This window comes from Vulpes lagopus, chromosome 4 (genome assembly GCF_018345385.1).
Source record: "Vulpes lagopus strain Blue_001 chromosome 4, ASM1834538v1, whole genome shotgun sequence".
Lineage (NCBI taxonomy): Eukaryota > Metazoa > Chordata > Mammalia > Carnivora > Canidae > Vulpes > Vulpes lagopus.
The window spans coordinates 27,350,541-27,362,576 of record NC_054827.1 but is presented as its reverse complement, the minus strand read 5'-3'; the positions used below and the strand labels follow the sequence as shown (position 1 = coordinate 27,362,576).

General features: G+C 38.0%; 1 protein-coding gene and 1 long non-coding RNA gene across 3 annotated transcripts in view; one reads left to right on the top strand and one right to left on the bottom strand.

The window, feature by feature from the left end:
• Positions 1–12,036, bottom strand: part of NRG1 (neuregulin 1) — a 1,076,683-nt gene that overhangs the window by 480,124 nt on the left and 584,523 nt on the right. The window lies entirely within an intron of this gene.
• On the top strand, positions 1,812–11,982 carry LOC121489995. The gene is made up of 3 exons (XR_005987479.1): positions 1,812–1,976; positions 2,170–2,316; positions 11,852–11,982. It is a non-coding gene; the product is annotated as an uncharacterized LOC121489995 (long non-coding RNA).

Here is a 12,036-nt window from a genome sequence, read left to right as displayed (position 1 = left end):
ACACAAATTAATTTTTTAAAAAGTGAGGGAAGCAAGGAAAGCTTCTGAGACATAAAAAGTAGATGTAGTTATAGCTGTCAACTTTATCATCCCTACAAGCAAATGATTACTGTGAGTATACACATGCCAACCCAGAAACAACCAACCAATTTGCTGATTGCTGGTGGCCCTCGGCCTGTTGAAAGATGATATATCTCATTGTGTAGTTAAAGAAGTCTGAGCGTCACTAGTCCTAAACCTGACCTTGCCATTTCTCTAAAAATGTGGCACTCTGATGACAGAGGAAACAGGTTTTCTCCACAAAGGGTTTCAGCATTTTTGAGTGAGCACAGATTAGTATATCTATATTTGTTCCTTCGCTTGCTGTTCATTGAATCAGACAGCCCTTTAAGCAAAAACTGACAGGAAGTCTTTATGTTTTCACATTAAAAATCACAGTACTGACGCTAAAAGATAACCACACTTTGGCAACTGCTGTATTTGTTTGCAGATCTGCGTGGTGTTTGTGTGTGTGTGTGTGTGTGTGTGTGTGTGGTGTTATTGTTGTTGTTTTTTTTGTCCAGAAGCATGTCTCAGGTTTCCAAAGATGTTCTTAGTGAATTATTTAAATAGAAATGAATGCAGAGAGAGACTTATGTAATTCACTGTCAAAGTTAGCCATTCCGAAAAATTAACAGACCCAACTGAACCCTCCCTGTCCAAGCTAAAAACGAAAAACCAAACAATACAAATATGTAAAAGAGGCAGGGACAAATCACAAACTGTGGTTTCACTAGGTGATCTTAGTTGTAAGCACATCTAGTTACCAACTCACAACTCAGTGCCCATTGTTTACTTAATAGACTGCTAAAATCGAATCCTTCCCTGGTTGGAGGAAAGACTTCCATACTTATCTCTGAAGTACACAATCACCTTATATTCAAAACTTCCCAACGGGGAAAAATAAGCTAGTTATGTGTGTCCTTGCATCTCACCAAAACGCAGTAAAAGAATTTCAGATGTGACAGACCAAGACATCTGTAGTGGTTAAAGTAAGAGAAGTAAAAGAATGTAATAAAATGCCACTCTCCCCCAAAAGGCAATTCTGTAGTTTGTAATGTTCTAGGGCACGTGGAAGTTTTAGGCATATAGGCAAAACTCATTGAGCTTTGCCATATTTTGCTCCCTCTCCAGAACTTAGAAAATTTGGGGAGCTTCACTCTGAGCTAAGAGTCAGATAAGGGACAAGATGAAATGCAGTAGAAAAAAAAGAAACCCCTCAAAGATAAGCAAGAAATCATTTCTGTAGTGTGACGATGTCTCCTGGACTGGAGATGAAGAGAGGAGAGATCTTACAGCACAGTTTAAGGAGATGATCCCTGAAGGCTGGAGTTACCATGTGGTTTGTTTTGTTTTGATCGTTCTTGAAAAATGTTTTGTTTTTGGAGTTTTCTTATTCCCATCTTGAGTCCTGGCAAGGAATTCTTGGTGTATCTCTGTTATCCTGCCCTGTGATAACAGCACACTCGTCTCAGATTAGTTGTACATTAAAACTAGCAGTTGGAGCATATCCTTCAGATGTGTTATAATGTCGGTTGTTTCTCTGAGGGCCGCATCTGACTGCCAAACTGTTCACATTAGCTGAAGGGGGGCAGCCAAAGTCATCCGTTAGGTTAACTGTGATTCCCACTTCTCTCCTCCGCTTCCTTCCTGCCTCCTCCTCTCAGTTACTGCATATGTTCAGAGACAAGTGATCTCTGCTTGGTCTTACTCTCCATGAGCAGAGGAGCTGAAATGCTCTCTTTTTTTTTTTTTTTTTCTAGCAAGAAGTGAGCTGAGAAAAAGAAAACAGATTTAATTGCTGCTTGGAGAGAAAAGTGAACTGATGATCTAATAGCTTGTTTCCACCCCTAATATCCACACTCCAATTCATGGCATATGAACCAAAAAAACCTCACTTTTGCTTATGGCCAAATCATCTGCATCAGTCCGGAAAGGTAATGAAGTTAAAATTCCTTTCCACTCTGCTCAATATTTATAGTATTTGTCTTCTGTTTCTAGAGAAGATATAATCTTTACAGACAAAAAGACAGAAGTGAGGGGGGAGCAGGAAATAAAAGAGAGCAATTTATAAATTTGTCAGGGTTTTCTTTAATATCATCATAATTTAAATTTTTCTTTTTCTTTCAGATTTGATGTCAGTTGTCTTGAAGACAGAGACAAACTTGCATGTGGGCCAGCCACAGCATTTTCAATCAAAGGAAGGGACCTCATTCATTAAACAGAAACAAAAACAAAACCCCAAACCATCTGAATTCTTACAGTCAAAGAAGCAAGGTTGGTAGTTTCATTTGTTCTCAAGCTACACAGCTCTGGTTCTGAGATTCAATGACCATGATCAGCCAACAACTTTAGTTTGTCCTATATTAAGTGATCCAAGGTGTGTGCCTTTGGAGAATTGCACCCAAAATAGATTTTCCTTGTTACTCTTGAATTGGGCCAAACTCCTGGAACCATGCCAAAATTACTATAGTATTTTAGAAAGTGACAACCTCAATCACCTGCACTGGAATCTGAGGGGTGAACCACCTCAGTTTGCCAAGATTGAAAGTCCTGAATCCTGGGAAATCTTGCAATCCCAGGCAAAGCACAGCAGTTGGTGACATTACACTCAGAATTACTGAAAATCTTACTAAATGAGCCTTTTTAAATCTCATGCTAGATTTAACAGCTGTACTGTGGGGGCTGGGAATCTGTATTTCATTTTCCAGCAGGTACTATTTATGTAAACAGAGGCTTGAGAAGCATCGGTATAGAGACTCCGTCAGCCATGACCTTGGGTTTGTTAGACAGTGGGCAAGCCACACAGCTGTGTGGTTCTCAGTCAGCAGCTCTTTATTAAGAACAAAAAAGATACATTACATCTTTCACCTCTCTTTGCTCTACTCTGTGGGATCTGGCAGGGTGTTGTGTTAACCTGGGAGTAAAGCATGCATTGATGCTTTAAACAATGATTCGAATGGTACTAAGAGTATTAATTAATTCCTACAACATACCTGTCAAGGAAAGAAGAATGAGACACTGAAGGAAAATCTCTTGTGTATGAGATTACCAAACAGAGGTATATGGAGAAGGGAAGATTTGTACAGGCGAGCATTAGTAATATTGGTATCAGAAAGCAAAAATAATTAGCAGAACACACAGTTGGCCAATAATGACTCTGGAAAAAAAAAAAAAACACAACAACCCTGTATTTCCTCACTCACCAATGTATAGATTTCACAATTAGTAGAGAGTAAATTCATCAACACTTTTGGGCCTTGGAATTTACACTCCACTGTGATCCATACTTTCTGCCATATAGAATAGTCACTGTCATGGTTCTGTACCTTTTGCTGATGTTAATTTCATCACAAAATCTCGTTCCATTAAATGGAGGGAATACAGAATGGAGAACCCTCAACTTGGATTTGACTGGACTCTACCACTATCAAAAGTTGTGAATTTGGGCCAGTCACATGCTAGCTTATTGGAGCTTTAGTTTTCTAGACTAAAAACTAAAGTAACAGACTATTATGAAGATTGAATCTGATGATATATATGGAATTGTGGTGAGCATTGAATCTGATGATATATAAGAAAGCCAGTTTAAAACTGCAGTGAACTTCACCAATATCCATGAGAAATCATTTCCTCATGAAGAGCAAACACAGGACTAAGAATGAAAAGGCAACACTCACCACGTTCTTTAGGGATTGCATAAATATCTAAAAGATTTTCTGTTCCTCTAAACAGCTATTCCTATTCTAGTTTCTTTCTCTTAGTTAAAATCAAGCCCTATAAATACCTATAATTAGCATGCAAAGGTTCACAAAGGTAGAAAGGTAACAAAGTGGAAGATTTTGGCCACCTACAGTCTTTTTACCAGTTTCCAAACCAGCTCATCACTTTCTCTTGAACATAAATTTTCAGTGATAATTTTATGTTTCTGACTAATGTATAGAATTGTTGAATCAGGGTCAGGTGCCTGAAAATAGTATAAAATTGCATGTCAATTATACTTCAATAAAAACATTTCAATGATAATTCTATGTCTATAATTTTCTTCTATAAGCAAAGACCCAATACTGCAGTTTTAATGCTTTCACAGGCCAATACACACACTTATAAACCTGAAGTTTATGGCAAAACTAAGCAACTAAAATAAAGATTTGGACATTTTTCAAAGTCTCTCTTATGAAATGCATGCACAATAAAATGCTACTATTATGGCAGCCCGGGTGGCTCAGTGGTTTAGCGCCTGCCTTCAGCCCAGGGCCTGATCCTGGAGACCCAGGGTCGAGTCCCACGTCAGGCCCCCTGCATGGAGCCTGGTTCTCCCTCTGCCTGTGCCTCTGCCTCTCTCTCTCTCTGTGTCTCTCATGAGTAAATAAATAAAATCTTTTAAAAAATGCTACTATTATAAGTAGGTTCTACTGCTCTTATGGGTACAATAGGGTTTATTATTTTGTTTTGGGGTGTAGGCAACAGAATATCATCCTATCTATTTACAAGATGATGCTAGAATATATTTGCATACTTCCATACTGTCCCTTCATATGTGGAGATACACATTATTTATAACGTACACTCCCGATTTCTTCCAAAAGGAGTTTGGGGTACTATGCAACTCTAATAAATGGAGGCAATGAGGTGGTGCACACAGAAACACAATTTTGTAAGTCATGATATATGTAGAGAAGCCAGTATAGTGACCATGGGTGAGTAATACAATTAGCTTTGAACAACCTGGTCACAAATGGAAAAGTAAAAATGGTGACAAATTCCACAATTTTAGTATATAAAAAGAAATAATAATTTTGAAGGTCCATTAAAATTTTCTGGGTAAAAACTTATAGAAGATATTTATTATATACTTCTTAGTATAAGATACCTCAAATTATATTTATTAGACAGTATTTTCAAACATGTTGCAAAAATGTATAGTGGCTTATTTCATCTGGCCCCTGCTAAAAGTCAGGGATGAAACATAAAAGTAGGATTTAGTTAAGGGATTTTTAATAGCCATGATCAGCTAAAACTGTCCCCAAATGAAAAATTTTAATAACCCAACTAATACCCAGTAATTTTCTGCTGGTCTTTCATGATCTGAGAAACCAGGTTTCTTTCCCTGTGATGAAGTACCAGTAAGATCCTCGACAGCTCTAAACTGGGAGCAATTCTAGGGGTGCCTAGGTGGTGCAGTAAGTTAAGCGTCCAACTACTGGTTTCAGCTCAGGTTGTGATCTTGGGGTTGTGGGATTGTGCCCCATGTTTGGCTCTGCATTCAGCATGGAGTCTGCTGGAGATTTTCCCTCCCTCTCTGCCCCTCCCAGCTGCTCTCCCTCTCAAATAAATGAAATAAATCTTAAAAAAAAACAAACCTTGGAGCAATTCTATACCTCCCATTCTACTCACAAAATTTTCAGGCACAATTTTTAATAATTTGTCTTATTTCTAAGCCATATATTCTGATTTGAGGTTCATAAAATATAATCATGATATCTATAAGATACCAAACAATTGGAGAAAAAGAAAACTATTCATCCTTGCAATTTTATTGAGCTGAAGAAGTATTTGCAGAGTTCCGGGAGGGTTCCTGGAACTATCTTTTCTTTGGCTATGAGAGCAATTTGAATAATTTGAATTATCAGGTTTTTAAACACTAACTTTTACTTTAAATGCTTTATTCCAAAGAAAACTATTTACTTTCAAGGTAGAACATGAAAAGGTTGGGCAAAACAATGTGAAACTAAAGAAAATAATACTATTCACAACTATCATTAATAAGCCAGAGTATATAATATTAAATCTTCCTTTCTACATATATATCCAAAAAATTTTTCACAAAGTAGAATCATAACATAAAATATCTTTTAATTTATTTTTAACATTTAACAAAACAAATGTACTTCCTTCAAGTTAATAGTGTTCTCTATACAATATGTTACTTTATACCAAGATTTGAGACTGAGCCCTAAGACACAACACATAAATTTAGTAAAGTCAAAATATCTAAAATAAGTTATTTTCTGCCCCAAATAAGTCTCCTCTTCCAACTCTTCTGTTTTGTTAGACAGTTTCTCTTTCACCAGTTTCCTCGGCAAGAAACCTCAGTCATGCTTTACTCCTTCCTTTCCTTTGCCCCTTGTGTTCCATCGGTCAAAAATCCTGTAACTTAACATCTCTGACACACCATTAATACTTTTTCTTTCTCTTCGATTTCTACTTCAGTGACATAAATCCTGGCCTTTTTGTCCTCCCTATGTACTCTTAGGACTCTTAGGATAACCTCTACTATCTTTTGTTTCTGTATTCAATTCATTCATTTTCTCTACTCAAAATGTTTTAGGAACTTTCTATTTCTCTTAGGATTTATTTCCCTGATTTTCCCTATTCTCCAATCTCTACTCTCCCAGTGGGTAACCTCTATTCCCACCACTCCAGGGTTTTCTAGGTCCTAGGAGCAGTGGCATGAGAGGTATAGAAAGGAAGGAAGGAAGGAAGGAAGGAAGGAAGGAAGGAAGGAAGGAAGGAAGGAAGATACTCCCTGTTGTAGAAGCACACAACATTAGCAATATTTCAAGTCATGAGAAATTTGTTCATAACCATCTCCCTTTCTGTAACTTCCTTTGTATTCTCTTCCAGGAATCACTGGCTGCCCCAAAGCCCACCTTAGCATGTTTCTTTGGAGAATTAGGGAAAGAGAGCCTTCCTTCTCTCCCATGCTCCATAGTTATAAAGCAAGCTCTCAGTATAGCTGATTTCAGCTAAAGGAAAGGTATCAAACTTAAACTCCCACTAAGGTACCTTCTGAAGCCATGTAGAGTTTCCCTGATTAGCAATAATATATTTCCATGTGGCATATTTCAGATAGCAAAAGGTGTAAAAACTTCCAGGCAGTGTGTTTGAGTTGCTTAGGGACAGACTCACAGCTTTGGTCTTGAAGAATATTTGGGGGCAGGATGGCTATGTTTGAGTGTTTGTAAGATGGGGGCTGCCCTCCACCTCTACTCCCTCAATGACTGTGTGTTCCATTATTGGGGGAAAAAATGTGTCTACAGAATCCTAAATTGCATCAAGTCCCAAACCGATCAGAGTAGGACTTATGTGGCTGATGTCTTGGCGACATCGATTCTGTATTTCTCTTGTTGGCCAAAGGCATTTGGCACTTTACAGATCTCAAGAAGTTCATAATAAAGAGATTTTAGAACCTGGGAGAGGGTGATGTTACAGTCATGGGCTTGTCTGGCTGTTTGCCAGAGGGAAGCTAGAAGCTGCCTTGAAACCATTGGCTCTCTCCCCATTCCCACACTGCTACAGCAAAAGCAGGAATGGGTAAGTTTCCCACCCACCCAGGCCCCCTCATGATATTGTCATTTGCTGTTCCTCTTGCCCAATCAAGAGCACTCTGGCTAACAATATCCTCACAAATCCTGAAGCTGTCAATCTGAAACTGGTCCCTGTAAATGAGTATTTACATTTGTAGGAGAGACACAAAACCTTGCATTATCTGCTCCTTCCTGCACTTGCTATTTTCTTGGCACGCACCACTTAGTTCCTTGCAAGATTTTGGGGCCTTGGCACTCAGCAGAGGTGGTAGCCTTCCAGTTCTCTCACTTGGTGGTTGCCAACAGGAAACATCATTGGGCTTTCCGGTGCACTAATTGGCTTGGTGATGCAAGGTGTTCCTGCAGCATTTCCTATCGAAGATCATGCACTCCCAAGGAAAGATTTTTTTCCACCAAGTTAGCACAAGCCTGCTTTGAGATTTTCTGTGCTTCTTGGTATAGAAAGAACTATCAAACTGTCTTAAGTCTGAGTCAGTCCTTTGAATTATTTACCTACATTTCTTTGTAAGTATTTCACTAGTGGCAAATTCTCTTTAGTTTCACAAACAGAAGATTTAAACTCATTCCTAAAGGAAAGTTTGTAGGATAAGAGGAAATTTGACCTAGTGGAGAATATATACACTTGCATAACTCATATACATAAAATATGACATCTATATGTACACACACATATTTGTATATGTCTCAATTGTGGGAGTTTTTTTATTTCTTTCATATGGGGCTAATAAAATTTACTTCCAGTATTCTATAACATAAATTAGGGCGTAATATTATTGGTTTACATACACCACAGTGATTGATAGACTCTGGGTTAATGAGGAAAGTCAATCTTATGGACTGACATACTGTACTATGTGGCAAAGACAAAGGTATTCTCTAGCCCATTCATACGTGAAAAGGTAAGTGAAAAAAACCTAACTGCATATAACTAATGTCATTATGAGATTGAAAGTAGAGTCATATCTCAATTGGGCTTCATTTTTTTAAAGGTTTTTTTTTAATTTATTTATTCATGAGAAGGGGAGAGAGAGAGAAAGAGAGAGAGAGAGAGAGGCAGAGACACAGGCAGAGGGAGAAGCAGGCTCCATGCAGGGAGCCTGATGTAGGACTTGATGCTGGGTCTCCAGGATCACACCCCAGGCTGAAGGCGGCGCTAAACTGCTGAGCCACCGGGGCTGCCCTGAGCATCATTTTTTTATACTAAAATTAACCAGATACTCAGGCTAATATTGAAAATTAGAACTAAAAGAAATAAAACTAGAAAAGACTTTCAAAGTTACCCACTTGAACCCTACCTCGTTGTGGCTACTTAACTATTCATTACATGGAATTGTTAAGAGTGAACTTTATTCAAACTCTATTTTTTAAAAATAAGAGCAGTAATTCTAATCTCCATTGACACTGATGTAAGTACATGTCATTCCACCCAAGACTTTACTTAGATTTTTGAAAAAAAAATGGTAAATGAGTATTAAGTAATGTTAAGAAATCACAGTGTAAGTACCCAATCATAATGTAAAAATTCAAGAGTTCTTAATATATGAGAGAGACCAGAATAAAGACTTCTAGACATTATATATCTGAATGTTGTTAACATCTTATATATTTGTATTACCATTGTGCTTGCTAATTTACCAAAGGTCCTTCTCTCCAAACAGTTTTTAGGATAAAATAGATGATCTAACCTCTTCTGGTTCACTGCTACTCATTTTTTCTTTTTGTCACCTGGAGGTGGCGATCAGGAATGCAGTGGTTGTTTGAGCACATTCCTAAGAAGCATGGGCCGGAAACAAGGGGAGAGGGTCCTGGCATGTATTCCACTGATGGATTTGAGTTTAGTCACTCCTGGGAAATAGGATGTTAATGATTCAAGATACTTGTCCTGGCTAACCTTTACTCCCTTGAAAAGAAAGGCCAGTATTGCCCTCTCTTCCCTGCTCCCTCAACCCCAAATTCAGAAAGGAAGAGAAATGGAGAAATGTTTGACTTCACTCCCTATGGCTCAAAAATGCTAGTTTTCAAGTATTTTAATAGTTTACCTCTAACTCCCTCATGTAGTTTGAGACTGAACCCTCCCAAGATAGGTGCCCAGTTTTTCCTTAAAATAATCCCAAGATTATACACATTTTTAAAGATTTATTTATTTATTTGAGAGAGAGAGAGAAGAGAAAGAGAGTGCTCCAGGAGGGGCAGAGGGAGAGAATCCCAAGAAGACCCCCTGCTGAGTGGGGAGTTCAAGGACATAGGTCTCAATCTGATAACCTGGAGATCACAACCTGGAAGTGAAACCAAGAGCTGGACACCCAACCAACTGGGCCATCCAGGAACCCCAGACTGTGCATTTAAAAAAAAAGTTACACTCCTTAGTACATTTTACTTTATGGGATTTGTGTTCTTGCTTTTGTAGTAGGACTAATGCATTCATAAAGAAAGTAAGCCTATAATGCAATTTGTTGCCATAAATGTGTTAGTCTTTGACTAATAAATGAATGAAACACTTCTGCAAAAACTCGGAACATGTTACAAGGCTCATGAGTATGTTCACTAAACCTCACTCTTGTAAGCACAATCCTGTGAGGGAAAGACTCCCATAGCTGGAATTCATGAAATGTATGTCTTTTGTCCAAACAACTCAGTTCAAGAAAACTCCAGCCTAAAAGGAGAAAGGAAGTAATAACCCTTGACAGAAATCCTCACAAGTACTAACAGTAACAGTGTGCACATTCCAGAATATTTACCCAGAACCTTATTTTCTGAAACAATAAAGAAAGAAAGAAAGAAAGAAAGAAAGAAAGAAAGAAAGCCAGGTGACTAAATTGCTGTATGGACATTTGTAGGACACATTACATTTTGCTGCTATGATAGAGGATAGAATAACTGGAACTCAGCAGCACTCTCTAGTTATTGTTCTACATTTATGAACTTCCTCATTTGTTGTGAAGTCAAACAACTTGACATTTTGATGGGGAAAATTTATTTCCCATAGAATGCAGCTAGATGACAAAATATTGCATGCAAAATCATTTCCCCGGTTTCCATGTTTGCTATTCTGTGCTACTTCCATCAGGAAAAACTTTATAATCAATTGGCATGCCCCATGAAAAGAGGAAGTGCTTTCCAAAAATGGAAAACACTTTTTCCTACACAAAAGAAGATAAACTTAGAAATTTTGTTTTTCCTCGATAGTTTCAGGTAATGATTTGGAAAATTTCTGAGAAAGTAGTGGTGGAGTCAGAAATCAGTTGTTCCACCAAGTGAGTTCAAATGCCATCAAAAACCAAGTCTATTAAAGGGATGTATCCTCTGACTTTGATTTTGAAACATATATTGAAATAAAGTATATGAATTGAGAAAGTCACCTAAAATGTCTGCTAACCAGAATACTGTGGCATGCGTAGTAAGCCATTAGCAGCCTCCAGAATATGGATAATGAATTTGTGGCATATTTTTATGCCAAATTTGAGTAATAGATGTCCTGGCTTAAAATAGTAATGTGCTTCTGAAAGGAAAAACAATTAGCTTTAGCTTGTTTTTCATCAGGAGCCTGAAATATTGATAGAAAAACTGGCCAAATCAGCAGCTAGACAAGGGAATGAGTCACATGTTCCATTCTTAATTTTACTTCAGAACTTTTATATAAGGACCTGAAGCAGTAAGGAACCTAGGACAATATCTTCAGTCTTCAGGACAACAGGCTCCTGAACAGGTGCACACCAAGACTTCTTTCATTTATTAAAAGGAGTCAAATTTATAACGATCCATGCACCCCTACACATATGGCAGCATCATATACAATAGCAAAGATATGGAAGCAGCCTAAGTGTCTAAAAATAGATGAATAGATAAAGAAAATGTGGTGCGCGCACACACACACACACACACACACACGCACACACACACACTGGAATATCACTCAGCTAGAAAAATGAATGAAATCTTGCCATTTGCAACAACGTGAGTGGATCAAGAGGGTATAATGCTAAGTGAAAGAAGTCAGTCAGAGAAAGACAAATACCATATGATCTCATTTACATGTGTAATCTAAAAAATGAAACAAATGAATAAACAAATGAATAAACAGACTCTTAACTCTGGAGAACAAACTGGTGGCTGCCAGAGGGGAGGTGGGTGGAGAGATGTGCTGGGAATTAAAGAGCAGTCTTACCACGATGGACACTGACCAATGTACAGAATTGTTGAATCATTGTATTGTACACTGGGCCTTGATATAACACTGTATGTTAATTTTGGGGGAAAAAAAGAAGTAAAATTTATGGAATCTGAAAGCTAAGGAGAGAGTCAAACTAGGGAAGGAGAAAAATCACAAGCTATGTGAGCAGTAAAGAATGTAAAATGGTAGGAATATCAAGAGGTAGGAGAGATCTAAAAGGGAACATACTGGCTATCAAATTTATCTGAAAACTTAAAATCCTTTGAAAAAGTCACTTTAATAACACAGTCTACCCTTGGCCTATCTGCAGTTTTCAGCCATTGTGCTGGAGTGAAATGACCTCTGCTTTGGTGTAACATCATTTGAGATTGGATTCACACTGGCACTTTCTGGCTCTTCCACATTTCACTGGCACTTTCTGGCTCTGCCTTCTCTGCAAAGAGCCTGGGGAATATTGAAAAAGAAAACCAGAGCTGGCGGCATCACAATGCCAGA